The sequence below is a fragment of the Myotis daubentonii genome, chromosome 3, assembly GCF_963259705.1.
Source record: "Myotis daubentonii chromosome 3, mMyoDau2.1, whole genome shotgun sequence".
In the NCBI taxonomy this organism is placed as follows: Eukaryota; Metazoa; Chordata; class Mammalia; order Chiroptera; family Vespertilionidae; genus Myotis; species Myotis daubentonii.
Genome location: NC_081842.1, coordinates 188,519,073 through 188,541,803, shown reverse-complemented (window position 1 = coordinate 188,541,803; position 22,731 = coordinate 188,519,073). Strand labels below are relative to the sequence as shown.

Genomic DNA, 22,731 nt, shown 5'->3' with positions numbered 1-22,731 from the left:
GTGTCGGCCTGTAAATTTAAGGGTCCAAGGTTCTAATCCAGCCAAGGACACATGCCCGGGTTGTGGCTTAATCCCCAGTAGGAGGCATGCAGGAGGCAGCCAATCAATGATTCTCTCTCATCATTGATGTTTCTATCTCTTCTTCTCCCTTCCTCTCTGAAATAAAAACATATGTTTTTTAAAAAATAAATAAATAAGTGAATAGAATTGTGAGTCCCAGCACCACCGCTGGCCAGTTGTAGGACCCAGCTTTGGCCTCTCTACATTGTTGGGTCTCAGTTTACTCTTCTCACAGACCAAGTGAGAAGGGATGAAAGGGTGAGAGGTATGTCGAAGGTACAGCTAGCTATCTCAGGACAGTCATTTAATCCCAATCATTTTCCTTTCTCTGCACCTTTCCACTCTCCATTCTCATTTTAATCCATGCCCTCAGAAAAAACACTTGTTTTGCCTGCTTCCAGCAAACCATTAGGAAGACATACACTAATAATATTGTCCCCTCTGTAAATGAGTGGCATTAAGAACCCTGGAGCTTAGAAATGGACACGGCAAGATGGAGGCAGGCATGACCCTAGGAGACACTTTATACAGCATCCTCGGCTACCGAGGAACCCAGGGCTCCGGAGCCTACTGGGAAGTTCATTTAGACAATACCAGGTCCAAGAGCAGGCTTCTCAACCTTGGCACTATTGACGTTTTGGCTTGACAATTCTTGGCATGGGGCTGTCATGTGCATTGGAGGATGATTAGCAGCATGCCTCCTCTCTTCTCACTAGCCAGTAGCAGCCCCCAGTTTTGAAAACCAAAGATGTCTCTCCAGACACACTGCCAACTGTTCCTGGAAATGGAGGTGGGGGTAAGTCACCTCAAGTGGGAAAACACTGCTCTAGGAGAAGAGAGGGCAGGGGAGGGAGGTTAACTTGGGTCTCAGAGGAGGAAACTCTGCAACGTACCCTCTGTCTGAAAGGGACGCCATAAAGTCTCTTCCCTCATAGCAGGCACTTGGGCAAGTCTTTTCCTCTCCGGGCTTCAGTTTTTCCATCTGTAAATTGGGTTTGATGCTTGTAAGCCACTTCCTCCTTCTCTCATCGTCTGACGTTACTGGGTCTGGTTCAGGGTGGGACAGGGGTACCACGGTGCCATTGAGGTACCCCAAAGAAAAGGAAGGTTGAGAAAGAACTAAACGAGGTTGTGGTGCAGAGGAGGGAAGGTATGAGGTGGGAGTGTCCGAGGGATGTAGAGAGGCTTGAGGCATCTTCTATACCCGCCCCCTTAGAGGCCTTACTAGCTTAGGTGGCCTTCAACCGGGCAAACCCAGACTCCCTGGATTCCACTAGGCCCCGCCCACCATTAAATCCAGACCGGTTGACCCCGCCCTCCCCGTGGCCCCACCCGCCTTATGCCCCGCCCCCAATAGGCCCCGCCTCCCTCTTCGCCTCCCGCCAGCCCGGGCTTGGGCTTTGCACCCGGCGGTGGCTGAGAATCTTGGTGGCTGCGGAGCCGGCAACGCAGGCAGACGGAGCAGAGCTGCCCGGCCCGGTGGCAGGCGATGCCCCCGTGAGCTTCTCTCGCCGCCCCGCCCCGCCCCGCGCCCCTACCCCCCGCTGAGTCCTCCGCCCGCCCGGGACCGGGCCGCGCCTACCGCCGGGTCCGCGGGGCGGGGTCCCAGGGCAGCACCTGCCCCGCCTTTCAGAGCCTCCTTGGCCACCGGAGACCCCTCCCTGTATGGACCCCAGCCCCACCCCTGGTAAGTCGGTAGGCCTTGTGCGCCTGGAAGTGGACGTGGGGAGAGGGCTGCAGAGGTCTGAGGGACCACCCGGGCGGGGGGAGGGGGGCTCCAGCCGGGAGGCGCCACGTAGGGATGTGAGCTTGCACGGTCTGGGGGGGCGAAAGCCGGGGAGGAGGTGGGATGAGCACAGTGTGTGTGATGGCTCTGGGGTGGGGGCTCAGGTATAAGAGGGGAGCATAGGGCATTTGGGGAAGCCTGGAAATGCAGCAGGGGGCTCCAGAGTCTTGAGTTTTTTGCTGAAGCTGGGAGCATCTGGGGCCCTGGTCTTCAACAGCATTGCCTCGCATGGCATTTTTGGAAAGTGTTTAAAATTCCTCCTGGAAAGGGAGCTGGATGGCAGCCTGCCTTCCTCCCTCCTGCCTGTGCCCTGGTTGAGAAGCAGCCACTCTTTCCTCCCAGTGAGACACCATTGTAGTGCCTAGAGGACCCTCCAGTCTATGAAAGAAAAAGGGTAGTGCTCACCCCAGTCCTAGGGTGGAAGAGAGAGCTTCTGGGAAGCTGGGAAAGGCAGTTGGTCCACAGTGGGAAGTCCAGGGTTTGGGGAAGCTTGGCAAAACCCTTGGTGAGCAACCTGGGCACTCTCACTCAGGGGAAGGTATCTCCACTGGCTGGCCTCCAGGCTACCTGGGCCCACGCCCACATCGCTTTCTCTGGACAACCCAACCCTGAGGAGTGGGTTACTTCCCAGTATCCTGGGCCTGGAAACCTAGGAAGGACCCATAGCTCCCATGGTCCTGGATGGGGTGGGCAAGGCCATACCCAAGGCCAGAGAACAAGGGGTGGTGGCTGGCACGGCCACCTGGGAGCTGTTTGGAGGTGGTCCTATGGGCTGGGGTGCTGTCTGGGTGTAGAGAGGAAGCCTTCTGCCCATGATGACATAAGTCTAGGGTCCTTGGGTTTAGGGACTGAAGTGGTGGGTAGAGGGCCTTTCTGGGCTAGGCCTGGTCACCAAGAGGTTAACTAGCAAGTCCCACAGTTGCTAGCAGCCACCAATTAGTCTGTAATCAGGCAGCTGCCAACTGTCCCTGGGGGTATGTGGGCAACCTAATGGGGCATTCTCTTGGGGGAAATAGGGGGGTTGAGGAAGGGGTCTGTGAAATCTGTGTTTAAACCAAGTACACGTGGCCTTCAGAGCCTATTTAGGATCCACAGACCCCATCCCTGCCCTCTGTGCCAGGCTACCTGGTTCGGGATCTCCAGCCCTGGGGTTTGAAACTGACCACTCTCTGCAGGCTATGAAGCCCAGAGTTGGGCAAACTTGGCTTCAAACCCAGGCTGTGCCACTTTCTGGCTATGTGCTATTCAGGAAATCACTTCCTTTCTCTAAGCCTCCTTCAGTAAAACAGACCCACCTTCTAAGTCTGCTGGGAGGAGTAAATAAAATGGTGGCTTTAAGCTGCTTAGCACAGTGCCTGGAACTCAGGGAAGCTCAGTATGATAACTGCTGAACTCAGGAGTAACTCCTGTGCCAAGGACTTGACAGGACAGGCAGGCAGGAGTCAGGTGCTGAGGACCCAGCAGGGACCAAGGTCCCTGCCTCAGGGCATGTGCTCTCCTGGGAGCACTGTCTCTGTCTTATTATCTTTCCCTCCCATCTTGCTCACAGACACTTCTGGCCTCTGGACATTAATTGGATTTTACTCTGCAGAACCCAGGGTTGAGCTGCTCCTTTCTGAGCTCCCCCTATCCCTAACCGGGTGCTAAGCTCTGTGGGGTCTGTCAAGGGTCAGGGTGATGTCTGCTGCTGCACCAGCAGCTGGCCCTTTAAAGAGGGAAGAAAACAATTATTGGGCCTGGGCATTGCATCAGCTGGAGCCTGGAGGGTCCCTGGGGAGTAGGGGAGAGGTGGGAGGGGAGGGGGCAGGCTGGTGGTTGATTTCATTAGTGCCATGTGAGAACTCTCACCCCCCCCTCCACTCCCCAGCCGCAGACTTCCCCACCTCCCCCCACCCCCAGGCAACAGTAGCAGCCCCAGCTATCCTGCCTTCCCCCACCCCAGGAGCAGCACCTCGGAGGACTCTATCTGTGTACCCCAAGCCTATGTTGTGGGCCCAGGCAGAGGTGGGTAAAGGGAGGTGTCTCTCACACTGGCCTTTTGCTGACTGGGGGTGTAGGATGTGCTTCCTGTACCTGCACTTTGCTGACAATGGGGGTGTCTTCCCCCATTAGTGTTTGGCTGACCTGGGGTGGGTATTTCTCCCACAATGGCATTTTGTTGACCCAGGGGAGGAGTGATTTCTACACTAGCCTCTACACTGGTGTTTTGCTGACCCAACAGAGGAGCTGTGCTGGCGGGGGCGGGGGCGGGGAGGTGGTGAACTGAGGGGCATGGGTAAGGAACAATTGCTCTGAGGTTGGAGGTGAGCTGGCTGGGAACAGTAAGTCACAGGGGCAGAAAGGACACCAGATACTTACAGTCCTGGGTTCAAATGTGGCGTCCTCCACTCCCAGGCTCTGTTACCATTCCAGGCAAGTGGTCTCGAGCACTTGGTGAGCAACCTGGGAAATAGGAATAATTTACACCCAGACTGCCCCACCCCCATATGGAAGGTTCTTGAGGGATTAAATGTACTATCTGGAGGCACAGCACCCAGCCCCGAGCTGGCAGCTGGGGGCTGCATACTGCATGATGATTCTCTTCCCTTTGCAAGTTTGGGCTCCTCACACTTCGGGCTCAAGATGCCTGGACAAGAAAAGGACATTTGGGGAGGAGTGGAGAGCAGGAGAGAGAGTGCAGAGCCCCCCCGCCTTTGTTGCAGAGGGTTACATTCAGATACCTGATGTACCAAGTCCTATGAGCCAGGCAGGCCCTGCCTCCGGGCGCCTGCATTCTAGCCAGGAAACAGCCCAGAGCAGGTGATGTGTGTTGAAAGGGGGGGGGGGGGAGTTCAGGAATCCTAGGGTGACAAGGAGTTGAGACAAAGAGGTGATGAGGAAAGGGGATGTTGTGTGCTACAGCCTTGGTGTGGTGGGGAGGGGGATGACAACGGTGGAGAGAGTAGAGAGGGGGCAGGTGTCAACACAGCCAGGCCAGAACTCCCTGGTCTAGCAGGATATAAAGACTTGGGAACAGCCCTGAGGCCAAGGGCGGTCTCTGAACAGTTTTAAGCAGAGGAGACAGGGGTCTGATTTCCAGAGAGTGTGGGCAGGGGTCTATGGCCCTCAGGCACAACCTTCTCAGGAGTGACCTTTTGCCTTCTCCTACCCCTTTCCCTTTGCAGCAGCCCTGGTGCCCAGGGAGCTGGTTGTTTATGTGGCTCATCCCAGGAGGGAGGGGACCAGTCCCTGTCCCTCCAGTTCCCTCCCTCGGGGTCTTGTTGACGAAATTCATCCCTCGGGGTCAGGTTCTCCTGACCTCCCTGTGGAGCCAGAGGGCACTGGGCAGGGCTTTGGAGCCAACTACCCTATGTTCACATTCCAGCTGGAAGGCACACCCCGTCTCTGAACTCCAATGTCCTAGACTCTAAAAGGGGATTGATGTTATCTCTCTATGGGAAGGATACAATGAAATTCCAGAGGGAAAGCACGAAACCATTTCAGTTGTCAGCTGGCATTTTTACTCTATTGCATGAAGGTTGACACCTACTTGGACCAGGCCCAGGCCCGGGGCCGGCTGGGTGCAAGGACGGGGCTGGTTTCATGAGTCTCTGGTTGCACAGGAAGGATCCCACTTAGAAGGATCCCACACTTGCCTTAATATTCTGCTGTCTTAATAATTCTTAATAATTTTAAAATTCTTAATAATTTTGAACAAGGAGTCCCGCATTTTGGTTTAGCACTGGGCCCTGCATTATACCGCCCCACAAGTTGGGTAGGAAGAGCCAGGGAGGGACCCCGGCCTGCAAATAGTTCCGAAGTGGAGGAGGCACAAGGTGGAGGACATGACTAACTGTCCCAAAGTGGGTGTGATGTTAATAATAGTAACATTTATTTAGTGCTTACTGTGTGCTAGGTTCTCCGCTAAGCACGTTACATGCTCATCTTCACACAGCCCGATGAGGTAGGTACTACTGTTATTTCTGTAGTGTAGACGAGGACAGTGAGGTTACGTTTCCTGGCCAAAGTCACACAGCCATCCAGAGGCAGAACTGGGATTCAAACCCAGGTTGTTGGACCACAGAGCGCATGCCGAGATCAGGGAAGTCGTCAACTAGGGAGAGGGGCCCCCTGAGCTAGGTCCGAAGGATAACTTGGACTTCGCCAAGGAGGAAGATGCGGTGGGGAAGGGAGGGCTGTCTCAGCTGGGAAGTGCCTGTGCCGAGGCGTCATGCTTGGCCAGGAAAGGTGGGACCGAAGCCAGATGCCTCCCAGGCCTGAGCCAAGTACCCTTTGGATTTCATGGTTCTGATTTTCTAAGCCCAGAACTCCCCGTCACTCTGCCCCCGGGCCCTGCTGCTATCATGATTTCTCAGAGCTACCCGGGCCCCTTTTCTTACTCTATTGCACGCTCTACCCCACCACCAGGTAATCTCATTTACTCTACTGACTTTATCTCTTCTGGGCTCAAGACTTGCCGTTATAACTGCTTCCTGGGCCACATTTAGATGTGACACAATCAACCTCAGGTCCCAACCTAGGTCCACAGCTCCATCTGCAGGCACCTGCTCTGCCTCCAGTGTCCCCAGCTCTTCTCTGCCACCACCTCCCACCCACTTGCTCAAGCTGGAAAGCTGGAAGTTCTCCTGGACACCTCACCCCCACATCCCACAGCCAATCCTCAGCAAGTCCTGTTGGTTCTGAATATCTTACGAATCTGTCATCCCTCTGCCTGCCCCACCCCCTCCTTCCAGACCACCATTAACCCTCACCTGGACCACTGTGACAGCCTCCTAAGCTGCTCACGTGATGTTTCTGTTCTTGCCTCGCTTCATTTCACTTTTCACACTGTGATCTTCTAAACATAAATGTTTATATCATTTCCCTGCTTAAGACCTTCCAAGACTGCTTGGAATAAAAGCCGATCTCTGATGTCATTTACAAGGCCTTGCGTGATCTGGTCCTTGCCGATCTTTTTGTATCATTTTGCACGATTATCCCTCTCCCTCAGCTGCAGGACTTCACACATGTCCCCTCACCCTGAAATACACTCCTCCTCTGGTGCCCTGCTTATTTCTCTTTATCCTGTAGATACCAGCTCAAACACCATTTCCGCTGCAAAGCCTGAAAAGCGGAAACTGAACACCGTCCCGCTCCGCGGGACCTCGTTCTTCTCCATGACACTCATTACACTTGAATTGCTTTTTCCTTGTCTCTCTTTCTTGCTAGACTGTGAACTCCATTGGGTCAGGAGTCCTGATTTGCCTAGCCCCGGCACATAGTAGGTACGCAGTGAGTTGTTCAGTGAATGAAGGAATAGGTGAATCATTGCTTAGCAAACTCACTGACCTCTCAGCATCCCTTCCTGGCCTGCCTTCTGCAGCCCTTTCTCATTACAGCCACAGAGCCATCTTTCTAAAACACAGAGCTGACCCTGTCACCCCCTGCTACTTAAAATAATTCCGGTAGCTCCTCATTCCGGTAGCTTCTTAGCATGGTGTTCAAAGCCCTTTGTGATCTGCGTGACTCCAGCCTCATCTCCCCTGCTCCCCCACCACACTTTGAACCCCTGGCAGTTCCTCTAACACAGCAGGCTGTTCTATGCCTCTGTGCCTCAGCACTTGCTGTTCCTCTGCCTGTAATGCCTCCCCACCCCTGTGTTGTCTCCCTGGAGAAAGTCCTTTATTCTTCAAAACCAGCTCAGCTGCCACCTTTGCAGTGAAGCCTCTGAGGAACCCTCCCGGCCCTCCCCAGGCAGACTTAGCCCTCCTCCCTCGGCCGCATCTGTACTGTGTCTGCATCTCTCCCTCCTGTCCCCTGTTAAACCGAGCTCCCCCCATGCAGGCACCATGGTTATTTTACTTCAGGATTGATCACCTTTGGTTCTCTAGCTCCCAGCTTCTTCCCTATCTTAATTAGGTCTTTGCTTGTGTACAGAAACTCACTCAAGCCAGCTTCAGTCATACAGGGGGTTTATTACGAGGACACAAGGGATTCCTGGGAACTGAGGGCCAGAAAAAGCATTAGCCTTTGGGAAGTGGGACCGGCAGGCCAGGGGAAATGAAAGCAACCTTATTGTCTGCCTTTACCTTTCTGTCTCCACAGGCCAGGTTTTCGCTGCTTTTCCAGACACAGGGCTACCTATACTTCCTGTATTGTGCCCCTCGGTTCCAGCCACTTTCAGGACTTGACAGATACAAGCCCAAACTTGCAGAAGATCAGATTGGCTCTGAGTGGGTCAGGTGCCCACCCTGGTCCAATCAATGGCAGCCTGCTGGGAAGGATCACAAAGTCAGACATGCAACCATGTCTCTTAACGTCCTCAGAGATAGTGGGGGTCTTTGCTATCAGGGAACATATTTCTGCTAGAATCCTTAGCGTGCCAGGGTGGGCCTGGCCCCCCGCCTTCCATCTGAACAGCAGCTGGAGGAAACAGACTGGGCATTGTGACTTATAGGGGAGTCTTTACCTGGGGCAGCAGTGCCCAGGCAGACTCTGAAGAACATGTCAGAGGCCTGAGCAGAGACAGAGGGAGTTGAGATCTTGAATTTTGGAGTGGCGACAGAGGGAGGAGGAGGGCATGAGCAATCGGACTGTTCTCCTACCAAAACAGTCACATTTATCCTCTAAGACTAAGATCATTTTCTTTCCTCAGTGAAGAACCATGCCAGGCCTGCTCCCCCTTCCCCACTCAGTTATTCTCTGCCTGTATTAATTCTATTCTTTGTACTTCTCTAGTAATAAATACTTTTGAGCACTTTGTGCCGGACATTATGCACATGCATTATTTCATTTAATCTTCATGCCCTATAATGGGTATAATAATACCCATTTTGCAGACAATGGAACTCAGGTTCAGAGAGGTGACATTTGCAGGCTAGGGACACACAGCAGTGTGATGCCAGAGTAAAAACTCTTAACGTCTCTTAACTTCAGCTGCTTATCCACTTGCCTGTTTGCCTTTCGGGACTGTGAGAGCCTCAGATACCAGGCAGATACCAGGATCCATCCTCCCTCTGTGCCCAGCATCGGTCAGTTCAGAGCAAGGGCTCCTGAATGTGGGACAGACGGATGCAGGTAGAGCAGAAAGTGCATCTGGGTGGAAGTTGAGCGTCACCTACTCGTAGGCCTACCCCGTGTAGCTGTGTGACTCTGGATAAGTCTCTTAACCTTTTGAAGCCTCAAATTTCTCATTAAAAAATGGGCATGATAATTCCTGATGCAAGTCTGGTATTGGGAGTTGGGTGTAAGGACAGTTTGTAAATAGGAAAGAACTGAAGTTTGTAAATAGGAAAGAGCTGAGCACTTTCTAAGGATTGTCATGACCAGAATGGGTTGTGGCAATGGAGTGCCAGCTGGTCACTGTGCCCAAACTCCTGCAGGAGGCAGACAAGGCTAGAGCTTCCCAGTGTGGGGAGTGGGACCTGAGATGACTTTCGGTGGCTCGTGGACCTGCCATTCCATGGCATTGGCTCACATAGTGAGAAAGTGGGTTCCCTTTCAACTTTATCAAGTCCAAGGTTGTCGCCAGGAGAAAGTGTCATGTAGTGCTAGTGTGTCTTTACCAACTTTCCAATGCTTGCTGCCCTCCGCTTTGTAACAAAGAGATCTTGACTGGCAGCTCAATTAGCTAAAATTAAATAATACCGCTTTGTTAATACTGTATTTATTTTACTGCCATTTTCTAGTTATTAAAAGTGATATTGGCTCTCTATTTACAGTGGTAACACTAAGTTTCTAATTAAAGTAAATGCTTTTAAGTTAAAAGTGTAAATTTGAAGAAAATAATGAACACCTCAGGAGTATGTAGAGACCATGGAGGGGGGCACACAGTGTTCTGCAGATAACGCAAAATCGGGATGTGGTACAGGGGATGGCAGAGTTGAGGACCATTGTCTAGATCAGTGGTCGGCAAACTGCGGCTCGCGAGCCACATGCGGCTCTTTGGCCCCTTGAGTGTGGCTCTTCCACAAAATACCGACTTCTGTGCCTGGCCCACGAAGTTTCAATCGCACTGTACATGTGCGCCCGCAGGTGGTATTTTGTGGAAGAGCCACACTCAAGGGGCCAAAGAGCTGCATGTGGCTCGCGAGCCGCAGTTTGCCGACCTCTGGCCTAGATAATCTGGAAGGTGCCTGCCACCTCTCCCTCACCCCCTGCTGCGCCAGCCTGCAGTCCTCCCCTCGCCCTGTGCTCTGGCTTGGCTTTCTTTCAGAGAATCCTGCCATGATTGTGCCTGCAGACAGGAGATTTGTGCCACTGCTCCCTCAGCCTGCTTGGGGGGCTCTTGGAGTTGAGGTGTCTGGATGGGGGTAGGATGCCCCCTTGTCTGAATCAGGCCTTGGGCACTCCTGGGGGAACAGGTGTTGCAGGCTTAACAGTCTCCTGGTCTCCATGCACAACACAGGTCTCAGGACCTCCCAAAGGCTGGAGTCCCAGGGAGCAGTAAGGCTGTCCCCAGAGCTTCATGCCCCAGAACTTGGTGCCTAGAGACAGAGAAGTCAGGAGGGTTTGGGGTCTCAAAGGTCTCTGTTCACCTGCCCCACCTCTGTGCTGCTGACTGCCTGCTCCTGAGGATTGAGCATTGACCCTGGGAGGCCCCAGGGTTTATCCACAGGGCCCAACAGCTGCCTGTCCCGCCCCAGTCCCATGTTCGCAGTGGGAGCGCAGGCCTGGGCTCCAGGAGGGGGCAGGGGCCTTGTAGTGCAGGGCATGTGCTTACTAGTATATATTCAAGGTGAATGTCTGAGGGTCTCCGTGAAGGCATATTGTATGTGCATGTGTATGTGTGTGAGAGAGTTTAAGTTTGTATGTATATGTGCGTGTGATGTTTGTGTCTGTGGTGAATGTAGCTCTGGATGACATGTCTGGGGGTCTCCGTGAGAGATATTGTATGTGTGTGCGTGTGACCATGGCCTCGTGTGTGGGCTGTGTGATTGTGTGTCTGTGGTAGAGGCATCTTTGGGTCCTGTGTCTGAGGTTCTCCATGCATGAGTTTTTGTGCAGTGTGTGTGGCAGGGTGTCTCATGTGTCTGTGTGTGATGTGCACATGGGTCTGTGGCAAATGCATCTCCATGTAGTGTGTATGTAAGGCATATTTGTGTGTGTGTGTGTGTGTGTGTGTAGGTTAGTTGCTTGCTGGGTGCGGTGTGCCTGTTGTTTTGTGTATGCTGTCGTGTTTGTACAGTGTGTGTCTGGCTATGTGGTGTATCTGAGTGGCTGCTTGAAGGTGTGTGCTGTGCACGTGGGTCTTTGTGCCCTGGAAAGGGACGTGGTGGGAGGGAGCAGAGAGGTGTTGGGAAAATGGGAGTACATGGGAGTACATTGTCTGCTTGGGCTGGGTCTGCGGGTGTGCTGAGTTCCCAAGGAGGGTCCCCAGAGCTGGTGGCAGGCGCAGGCGGCGCCTTCCAGCTTGGCGTGAAGCTAGTAACCCGAGCCCCTACCCCCATGAAATATTGATCAGGCCTAGCGGCGCCCCAGCAATTAAAAAAAAAAAAAAAAAAAGACGGGTAGCGCGGGAGCGAGCCACGCTGGCTGCTGTCCTTGGTGCTGCTGTGTCTCCCCACGGGGGCTTCAGAGCTCAGACTGGGGCGGGGCTGGGAGGCAGAGAAACTTTCCCATCCACTGGCGCCCTCAGCCAGGGCTGGGGGCGTGGGGAGTTGGAGGAGGCCTGCCTCCGAGGATGAGCTAGCCTGTCTGTTAACTCCACCACCTCATCTAGGAGGAGCAGGGACCAAATGGGTATTGTGTTGAGATCCAGGATTCCCAGGGCTAGGATGACCACCTCAGTGGTCGGCAAACTCATTAGTCAACAGAGCCAAATAGCAACAGTACAACGATTGAAATTTCTTTGGAGAGCCAAATTTTTTAAACTTAAACTATATAGGTAGGTACATTGTTATTAACTTAATTAGGATACTCCTAGGGCTTAGGAAGAGCCACACTCAAGGGGCCAAAGAGCCGCACGTGGCTCGTGAGCCACAGTTTGCCAACCACGGACCCAGCTGGATTTGCTTGGGATAGTCCTAGTTTACACCTGTGGTCCTTGTGTGATTGTTAGTAGTGTCTCTGCTCACTCTCCTAGTGGACTGATAAAGTACATACTCCCTGGAAATACGGCTTTGTTCCGAAGGCCTCTTCCCCCACCTTCCCTGCCCTCCCCCGGGGGAGGGGTTCTGTAGCTGCCTGGGTGTGACTCCGTCCTGTGTGTGCGTTTGGCTGGATGGATTGTCCTTCTGAGTTTGGGCTGAGCCAGAATAAGTGCTTGGGGGCCCCAGGCCCCTTGGGATCCTCCTGCATCCTGGACCTCCCCAGGGGATCTAGCCCCTTTCTATACCCATCCAAAGTCTTCTTTCCATTCAAGCTGTGCTCATTTTCAGGCCTGGACTTCCCCTGCTCCTAGGAGAGAGTAAGGGTGCTCCCCGGCCTCCCTCCTGCATCCTGGGCTGGGCTGGGCAGGCCTTGGTCCCAGTGTCAGGGCGTAGTGGGGTCTCCAGGTTGGCCATCTGTGTACTCATGCATCTTCTCTGAGTTCCCCCACTTTTAACCACTGATTCTCCACCCTTCAATGGATTTCATTTTCCTCCTAACTCTGGGCATTATCTCTGGCCCTTTCCTCACTCTATATACCCTTCTCTGGGCGTTCTCCTTCTGAGGTATCCCAGTTTTCCCTCTGGAGAACATACCCAAAACCTGCCCACGCACATTGCCCTTCTGAGCTCCAGTGCATCTGCTTACCAGCCCAACGCCTCCGTGTGGGAGTTGCAGTATTACCTCAGACTTATCATATCTAAAATGGGGACTCATCTTCCCCTTAAGCCAACTTTTTCCTCCGGGGCCTCAGGCTCTGCTGACGGTACCTCTCAGTTACCATCCTTCCTGTAAATCATTCTGGATTCTGGTTTTCCCCCTCTCCCCAACCTTGTCCCATCACTAACTCCAGGTAGCCCCCAAGCCCTCCCGTGACTCCTGGGCATCTTTTCCTCGACACCTGCACTATGAAGCAGTGCAGCCCTTCTTACCGGCCTCCTGACTGCTCTTCCTGCTGTCAGGCTTTCTTCTGATTCTGCACTCAGTGCCAGATTGATTTCTGTAAGACACTGCATCTAAGTCATGTCAGATTTCACTCCCTCCAGGATTAAAGCCAGCCTCTCGGCCCTCATTCGGAGCCCGTCATTGGCTGTTCCCAGCCTACCTTTCCAGCCCTCTCTTCACAGTTGTACTTACTTTCCATGCCAACTGCACCAGTCTCTGAACCTAAAGTTTTCTCTCTGGATCTTCCCAGGTAGTTCCCACCTCTTTCCTGCCACCTCAACCTCTCCAGACCCCCCTATCTTTTGAGGTGCTCTGCAGTGCTTTGCCCCGTGATGCCTTCTCTGGTCTCCCCATCTGGAAGAGTTCACTCCTTCTGCAGAACAACCAGAGAATGTTATCTTTGTCTCTCAGTGCCTCGAGAGCTTGTAAGAAATGCAGGATCCCACGTTCCACCTGCGGCCCATGGAATCAGAATCTGCATGTCAACAATACGCCCAGGTGATTCACGTGCACATTTAAATTTGAGAGGCACTGGGCTGTGCATTCACGGAGGGGAGGAGCTTACTTTTGTTTGGGAGTGTCTTTGGCTGGGGCTGGTGGCCTTATCAAGTGACAAGTCTAGCAGCCCTGTCAGGTGCCAGGTGCCACATCTGGCCCGATCCCACCAGCTCTGAGAGGCAGTGGGTAACAGGCGGTGAGAAGCATGCATAGTCTGCCTGGATCCTTTCCGCCTGGAGCCTATGTTTCACAAGTCCCCAGAGCTCGAACTCTGTAAATCTGATGCCGGAAAGCACTCTGGTGACATAAAGAAGAATCAATTAATCAATAAAAAAGCAGTTATCAAGCATAAAGCAGAACTTTTCCCTCTTAACAAAATGCACAGTGGTATAAATGTCTGTTATTTTAATGTACATTTTGCAAATAAAAATATGTAATTAGTTTTTTCTTGACGATAACGTTAATACCATTTCTAAAGAGGTAACTTTAAAAAACATAGTATGTCACATGAAGGAAATAAAAATGAATTACAATTCTACTACCCAGTTATAAATACAGTTAATTTCATATTTATTTTAGGTCACCATTCAGTCATTCATCAAATATTTACAGAGCCCTACTATATGCCAGATCTGTGCCAGGCACTGGGGATTTAGGACGGAGAAGACGAAGTGGCTCCTATTTCTAAGCAGCTCACAGCCAGGGGGTGGGGGTGTGGGTGTGGGAGGCAGGCCCTGAACAAGTTAGGAATGACAGTGTGTTAGTTTCCTAGGGCAGCTGTAACAAAGTGCAGTAGACTAGATGGCTTAAACAACATACGTTTATTTTCTCACAATCCTGGAGACTATAGAGTCCCAAATCCAGGTGTTGGCCAGGTTGGTTCCTTCTGAGAGCTCTGAGGGACACTGTTCCATGGCTCTCTCCAGGATTTGGGTGACAGCCCTGGCTTGTTGCTGCATCATCTAATCTCTGCCTCCATTGTCAATGCTTTCTCCCTAGATATCTCTGTCTTCACATGGCCAGCTTCTTTTTTACATATATATATAATATGTTTTTATTGATTTCAGAGAGAGGAAGGGAGAGGGAGAGAGAGATAGAAACATCGATGTGAGAAACATCAATTGGCTGCCTCCTGCATGCCCCCTACTGGGGACCAAGCCTGCAACCCAGGCATGAGCCCTGTCCGGGAATCAAACTGGCAGTCTGGTACATGGGACAATGCTCAACCAACTGAGCCACACTGGCCGGGCCATGGCTAGCTTCTTATAAGGACATTGTTCATATTGGCTTACAGATCCACTGTACTCCAGAATGATCTCAACCTAATTAATCAGATCTGCAATGACCCTATTCTGAGGTCATACTCTGAGATACCAGGGTTAGGGCCTCAACATATCTTTTGTGTGGCGACACAATGCAACCCACAACAGGCAGGGACAGTACAGAGTCTAGGGGAGCATGACATGGGACTCACCTCATCTGGGGAGACTCTCCTAGGAAATGACATTCAAACTGGGACTGAGCAATGCGGAGGGATCAGCCAGGCCCAGGCAGTGCAGCAGACATCGGGGCCTCAGAGCAGGAGGGTGGAGGCTGGCTGGAGAAGAGCACTCCAGGCAGACTGCTGACAAAGGCATGAAAAGAAGGCCAGTGTGACTGGAATACAGAGGAGGGGCAAGAGCACGGGGTGAGTTGGGTCACTTGGCCCGTAGGCCTTGGTGAGGGGTTTATACTTTCTCCTGAAGGCAGTGGGGAGCTACGGGAGGCTGTCACACAGGAGTGATTCATTCTGCTTTGTGAGCTGTTGCTTCACAAGACTGAGCTGTCTGAGGGCTTGTTGTTCCTCCCTGTCCCCGTCTCTGAGGGTAGATGCATGGCCAAGCCCGAGCAACCCCTGGCCTGAGGGGGGCAGGCAAGCCCTGCCCTCAGGAACCTCGTTCCCAACAGGACACAGGGCTCACCCAGCTCTGAGTCTGCCTCACTATGTATGTCCTGAGTCCTTGGAGTCTGGGGGACACAGGTTTGGGCCTGGCCACTCCACACCCTGCCCTGCTGTGAGAACTGTGTCTGAGAATGTGTCCAGGGCAAGTGCATGACCCATGTGGGTCCCTGAGGCCAGAGACCCTGATGCTGGGGGAGACCAGGGGTTAGGTCTCGCAGGGGCCATCTCTTTAGCACCCTGCTCTCCTCAAGGGATGTCTGGATATTGCCTTCCCATGCAGGGCGCAGCCTATCTTATGCTCAATCCATCCCTTACCACACCCTCAGAGGGCTGCCCCTTTACTGTGTGTGATGGGGTGGGCCAGGCTGGGTGGAGAAGAAGTGGGTCAGTTCGGTAGTCATGGTGACAGCAGCTGCTCCCTGCCAGCCTTCTCATCTCCTCACCACAAACCTCACCGATGAGCTCCTTTGTCCGGCCTGCTGGGATGGGGGCCAGGTGGGTGAGATTGGGGCTGGAGCATGTGTGTATGTGTGTGTGTGTGTGTGTGTGTGTGTGTGTGTGTAGATGTGGTTGTGTGAAGGCCTGTAGCTATCAGTGTGTCTCCTTCTGTGTGCCTTTGTTTGTGTGTGTGTGTGTGTGTGTGTGTGTGTGTGCGCGCGCGCGCGCGTTTTAAATATATTTTTATTGATTTCAGAGAGGAAGGGAGAGGGAGAGACAGATAGAAGCATCAATGTTGAGAGAGAATCATTGATTGACTGCCTCCTGTATGCTCCCTACTGGGGATCGAGCTCACAACCTGGGCATGTGCCCCAACCAGGGATTGAACCATGACCTCCTGATTCATAGGTCAATGCTCAACCACTGAGCAATCCTGGCCGGGCTGTGTGCCTTTGTGTGGCTGAGTATTTTAAAGGTATGTGTGCATGTGATTGTGTCTTTAAGTGCGTATCACCTGTGTGGGCCTGTATGGCCTGTGATCACAAATTTGAAACTCTGTGCCCTGTCTCTCCCGGTGTGTGTGTGTGTGTGTGTGTGTGTGTGTGTGTGTGTGTGTGTGAGAGAGAGAGAGAGAGAGAGAGAGAGAGAGAGAGAGAGAGAGAGAGCGAGCCTGCTTGGGGGAGATAACGGTTACCCAATCAGGAGAAGAGCGGGCACAGTGTTCCCCACTCAGGCTGGGTGTGCTCCTTCAGCCCAGCCTTCCTCTCCACCACGAACCAGCCCTCTCACCCATCAGTATGTCCCTGAGGGGGAAAGGAAATTCTAGAAACAAGGGAACTCCTCTCCCCTTCTGTGGATGCAGGCACTGGCCTCTGACAGAGGCATGGGTGATGTAGTGCGCAGCCCTGGCACTGGATTGGGGTTGGGGCAGGGGTCTCAAATGCCAGGTCCAGCATCCAGCGAGGGCCCAGGCATGAAGATGCTGGCAAAAGAGAGCACAGCCTCACATGGCAGCTCCCACTCCACTGAGAGGCACAGGGACCCAGCGCTTCCACACTCGGGAAGCACCCAGAGCTGGAGTGGGAGGTGACCCTGTTGTTCTCTGAGCCTCCTCGTGAAGTGGTTGCATCTGGTGTGTAATCCAGACCCATAAGCACTAACACCTGTGCAGTTCTTTGCCGTTTACAAAGGCACCCTTATGAGTAGTAAGAATGTAACTGCCCAAGTGAGCATTTAACACGGACCAATCCTTATTTTATAGTATTTCAGCTAAGAATCCTAAGGCTGTCATTTAGAGATGAGGAAGGGTAGGCTCAGGAGGTTTGTTAAGCAAATGTCCCTGTGTCATACAGCTTATAAATGGCAGTTCTAGGTTTTGAACTAAGTCTGTCTGCCTCCAAAGCCTGGGTTTTTTGTGTTTTGTTGTTGTTGTTGAATGTTTTTTAATGTATCTTTATTGATTTTTGAGAGGAAGGGACAGGGAGAGAGAGATAGAAACATCAATGATGAGAGAGAATCATCGATTGGCCGTCTCCTGCACACCCCCTACTGGGGATTGAGCTCGAAATCCGGGCATGTGCCCTCAACCGGAATCAAACCCAGGACCCTTCCGTCCGCAGGTCGACACTCTATCCACAGAGCCAAACCAGCCTGGGTTTTTAATCACTATGCTTTCCTGCTCCTCATGATCTCACCTGCTCCCCAGTCCAGCCTGGGAGTCCAGCTGGGTCCAGGTGGCCAGTAGGTGCATTTTATAGACGAGGAGATGGAGGTTCAGAGAAGCTGAGTGACTTGCTTAGGGTCACATGGCTGGGGGTGGAGTCAGGAGTCCCCACCCTCTGCTCCCCACCTGACCTACCCTCAACATTCCTGACTGCTGGGCAAGCTACAGAGTGTCTGGGGAGGAACACAGACCCCATTAGTCAGGGGGTGGACAGAGGAAGGGAGAATAGGGTCTAGAGCTGATTAACATGAGTCCTCCATGTATTAGAAGTCTTAAAGTTGTGGGTGGAGCTTCAGCTCCAGCAGCTTGATATTAAAGGTTCCTAAAGGCCTGGAGGGAGGGTGGCGTGGTGGGAGAGGGGAGGACCCAGGAGTTTGGACAGTTTTATGAAGGAGGAAACAGAATGAGAGTTGAAATGGTTTGCCTGAGGTCATACAGCTATGTCCAAAGTCTGTCTTTTTACTCCACGAGCTTCTGGAAGCCCCTGAAGACAGATGTCTTCTCTAGTCCCTCCTTTAAGCTCTCCTCTTTCCTTCCAGAGTCTTATCACATCACCTCCTCCTGGGAGCTACCCTGATTGCCTTCACCTCCTTTCTTGAAAACTGGTGTCCCAGAAGAAGTTAACAGAAGCCTCCTGTCAATGCCCTAGGGGAGTGCTGCTGGGAGGGGCACAGCCCCCTGTGATGTGGAACACCACGCGCAGAGTCATCAGTTTGGTGAGTTTGGGTTTTCTTTAAGGTGAGTGGTGAGGAGGGCATCTGACAGGTGATGTGGAATCTGGGAGTTAGGAGCCTTGGGTTGGAGCTCTGATTTGTCACCAACTTTCTGGGACTGGGTGTGTCTCCCGTTCTGGACCTTGATCTCCAACTTCGCAAAATGAAAGGCTCAGGATGGAAAAGGGACGCAAATCAGTTTCAACTCCTGAGCTCATTCTCATCAGCTGGGTACTCAGACCTCGGCCAAACATCAAGGGCCGGGAAGAAAACAAGGCTTGTTCGGTGGGGAACTGGGACGGTACTTGCTAGTGTGGGGCTTTGGCGGGAGTTGGAGCAGCAGCCAGGGCAGCAGCTTCCTCCAGAGCGGCGGTCGCCAACCGGTGGTCTGCGGACCACTGGTGGTCCGTGAGGTCCGAAAGGTTGGCGACCGCTGCTCCAGAGGGTGAGTCTGAGCTATAGTTGTAGATGCAGCTGTAGCCACAGAGCAGGGTCAGCAGGGAGAACTTGACAGCAAGGCCCCCTGATCCAACGGGATCCGGGGACAACTCCCTTCCTTGGGGTGCCCTAAACTGGGCTGGGAAAGGAGAGCCCTGCTCAGCGGTGGGAATTGTTGAAGTGATTTCTGTGGAAAGGATGTCATTCAATCAGCAACCTTTTAAACCACCAGAACGTGAGGTTCTGTGTTCTGTATCCTTCCGGCCCCCTCTGCCTGCTGCCCTTTTCCTGTCCCTGTAGCCTGATGGCTCAGGGGTTGCCATGCAGTAGGACTTCCTTCTTCATAGGGGCCAGGTGGCCAGCTCTGTCTGTCTCTCTGTCTTGTCCTTCTTGAGCTGGACTGGCTGCCATAGAAGCAACTAGAGCCCCGTCCTGAGCCGGCCCCTGCATGTGTGCTCACAGACTCCGCCCTCCAGGCACTCATCAGCTCTCAGGCCCCTGGGTGGTTAAAGTTGAGAATGTGGCTCTGGAGGGTGCAGAGTCCTGGATGTCAAGCCACCCGCTTGTTGGTGCCATGGATTATTCATGAGGAAATATGAGTCCCTGGGTTGGCAGGGTCAGGAATTTTGTCCCTTACCCTCTTACCTGCTCGTCCCCTGGGAGCGGTGTACTTGAGTGTCCTGTAGTCTGGCTGCTCTGGGGCAGTTTTCTCAAAGAGCCCAGAGACTCAGGGCAAAGCCCACATGTTGGGGTGGGTTCTGGGTTGAAGGGGCAGGGGCTGCAGAGTGTGTCTGACTCTTTGTGGAAACTGGAGACCTGGGTTCGAGTGCAGGCCTTGCCACTTCTTAGCTGAGTGGCATGAGCTAGGCCTCCACATCTCTGAGAGCCAGTTTCTCATCTGCAACATGGAGATAACCACACACCTAACAAATACTGTCAAGAGCAAGTTGGGCTTACGCTGTAGCAGATTCAAAGTGTCAGATAAGCGCTCTCCCACCATCCACCAAAAGGCCGTGCAGATGCCCCAAAACACACCCCAACTGGCACTAGAATTGGAAAGTAAAGAGAAGAGATCATCATAGGCCCAAGTCCAGGGGACTTTCCATTAGCTGCAGTGTTGATGGGGGATGGATGGAGAAATATAATCCGGGGCTCTGCACACATCGCAGGGTGAGTGAGAACAGTCCAGACAGCCACAAAGAAGGCAAGACACGGCTTTGACTCATCCCCACTGGCAGCCCTAATTCCCCGCCCGCAGGAGCCACACCGACCGGAAGACCAGGCAGCCATTGCAGCTGCCTAGGATCTGTCTTCCTCGTTAGCTGGAGGGGTGCCTTCCCTTGCCCACCCCTTTCTTTGTGCTTTTGAAAAGTTGGGTTTCCTCAGGATGACAGACCTGAGGGCAGAGGGTCAAGCAAAGTGCCCCTGAGCCCTGGGATAGGGAGCTGCCCTGGGAAAAGCACTGTAGGCCGGGACAGAGCCTGGAGGACTGGGCGCAGAGCATGCTAGAGCAGCCTCCTCTCCAACACTCGGCCTGAGCATCGGACTTTCGGCCAAGTCCTAGGGCTGATACCAGAGATCCCATCTCTGTACAACACAGAGCCAAAGATGCCTGCCGCCTGGCCCCCAGAGTGGCTCCCAGGGCCCCCTGTCCTCTCCCCTACACTCATCAGAACCGCCCTGAAATACTTAATTGCATTATTAGCTGTTTACTATCTATCTCCTCCTGGAGTGGAGGCTTTGGGAGGGCAGGGTGAAGTTGGCCTGGCTCACTACTGTGTCTTTGGCACTCAACAGAGGCCTTGGAAGTTTAAGGGCTTAAATATTTGTTGAATGGAGCTAAGGGGGAGTCCATTTGTATACTTTGGAAAGGAAGTTAGCAATATATTCCAAGAATCAAAAAATGTTTGTGCCCTTGGTATCAGGTAGGATGCTTTTGGATGTAACAGAGAACCCTGATTCAAACTGACTTAAGCAAAGGAAAATACATTATCTCACATAACAGAAAGGCCAGCTTAGGGTGGCCCAAGGCCTTTTCTGTCTTTGTGCTGTGCTGCCCTCAGCACACTGGCTTCATCCTATGGCTGGGCCTTCCCTAGGGGAAGCAGGACACACTACACACACACACACACACACACACAGAGAGAGAGAGAGAGAGAGAGAGAGAGAGAGAGAGAGAGAGAGAGAGACCTCTACCTCTCTTGTAATCATGGAAACCAAATCTTTCCCTTAAATCAGATTAGGCCAACTTTGTCACATGGACCAGTAAGAGTTACCAAGGTGACTGACACTCATTGATTAGCTTAAACTAATCAAGGCAGGTGGTGGGGTGGTACTGGATAAAACCGGTGTGTCAGGAAGCAGGGGGAGAGAATGGATGTTGGGGAAGCTACCAGCAGTGTCCACACCCCCTTAAACTAGTCACTCCATTTCTGGGAATCAATCCTAAGGAAATAAGCAGAAAAAAATCAATGTAGAAAGATGTTTATTGCTGTGTTGTTTAAAAGACAGGAGGGAAGGAAAGAGGGGGATGGAGAAACAGAGAGAGAAAGAAGAAAATTGGAACTGATCTAAGAAGTAACTATATTGAAATGTTTCCGTTAATTATGCTACCTCCATACAATGGGATGTTCGGGCATCAAAACATTTAAACATTAAGCCCTCCACCGAGTGTGGCTCAGTGGTTGAGCATCGACCTATGAACCAGGTCACAGTTTGATTCCAGTCAGGACACATGCCCGGATTGTGGGCTTGATCTCCAGTAGGTGGTATGCAGGAGGCAGCCGATTAATTATTCTCTCTCATCACTGATGTTTCTATCTCTCTCTCCCTCTCCCTTCCTCTCTAAAAATCAATGAAAATATATATTTTAAAAACATTTTAAAAAAACCATTTATTTAAAAAAAATTATACAAAGTGTTAATGACATTGGGAAATGTTTGTGATATAAGGATAAATGAGAAATACCAGGATATAAAATTGTATTTGTAGTATGAATTCCATTATTTTTGTAGATGCATAGAAAAGAGATTGTGAGGAAATAGGTTAAAGAGCTTACAGTGGCTGCTGCTCCGTAGTGCAGTTGAGCGGGCCTCTTGCCTGCTTCTTCATACCCCTCTGTGCCCTCCCTTTCAAGCAGGAGGACCTCCTCGCAGCCCGCACAGGCTGGAGCCAGCTTTGCTCTCCCTGGTGTCATTATTGGCTGTGAATTAGCAATCGCTAACACTTACTGAATGTTTACTCTATGCCTGATGCTGTTCCAGGCACTCTCACAGGCACCGATTTAATCCCTAGGACAATCCTATGAGGTAAGTGCTTGTACTTCTTGTTTTGCTGAAGTGTTCACCGAAACCCCGGGTTGCTGGTCCCAAGGTCACACAGCTGGTGTGTAGAGCAGCGGTTCTCAACCTGTGGGTCGCGACCCCTTTGGGGGTCGGACAACCCTTTCACAGGGGTCGCCTAAAACCATCAGAAAACACATATATAATTACATATTGTTTTTGTGATTAATCACTGTGCTTTAATTATGTTCAATTTGTAACCATAAAAATACATCCTGCATATCAAGATATTTACATTACGATTCATAACGGTAGCAAAATTACAGTTATGAAGTAGCAACGAAAATAATCTTATGGTTGGGGGTCACCACAACATGAGGAACTGTATTAAAGGGTCGCAGCATTAGGAAGGTTGAGAACCACTAGTGTAGAGGCCTTTGGAATTCAAGAGTGGGACATTTAACACCATAGCCTCTGCCTTTACCACCAAATGCCAGGGTAGCCATTTAAACATTAAGCCCTCCAGCCAGGATATGCTAATAAGAATAGTTTCATTTATTGAGCCAGACTCTGTGAACACTCTTTACATTTATTTGCTCATTGAAGCCTCACAACCTCAGAGAGGCCGGGTGATCTCTCCGAGGTCACACGGCTAAGTGGTGGCTGCAGTAGAGGGCCCAGGGGTCTGAAGTGGGACCCCCTTTGTCTCTTTATCTCCCCATAGAGTTGCCTGAGGCTCTGCCGCCCCTGGGACCATGTTTAACGGGGAGCCAGATCCAGCCTCGGCTGCAGGCCCCAGGAATGTGGTTCGGAGCTCCAGCATCAGCAGTGAAATCTGC

General features: G+C 52.1%; 1 protein-coding gene across 2 annotated transcripts in view; it reads left to right on the top strand.

Moving 5' to 3' along the window:
- Positions 1–1,439: 1,439 nt before the first annotated feature.
- The window catches only part of RIMS3 (regulating synaptic membrane exocytosis 3), a 38,404-nt gene continuing 17,112 nt past the window's right edge, over positions 1,440–22,731 (top strand). The window contains exons 1-2 of one of the 2 annotated variants that reach the window (XM_059689721.1): positions 1,440–1,747; positions 18,000–18,176. The gene's annotated coding sequence lies outside the window, so the exon portion shown is untranslated. The remainder of the gene's footprint in view (positions 1,748–17,999; positions 18,177–22,731) is intronic. The other variant, XM_059689722.1, reaches the window with a different exon arrangement.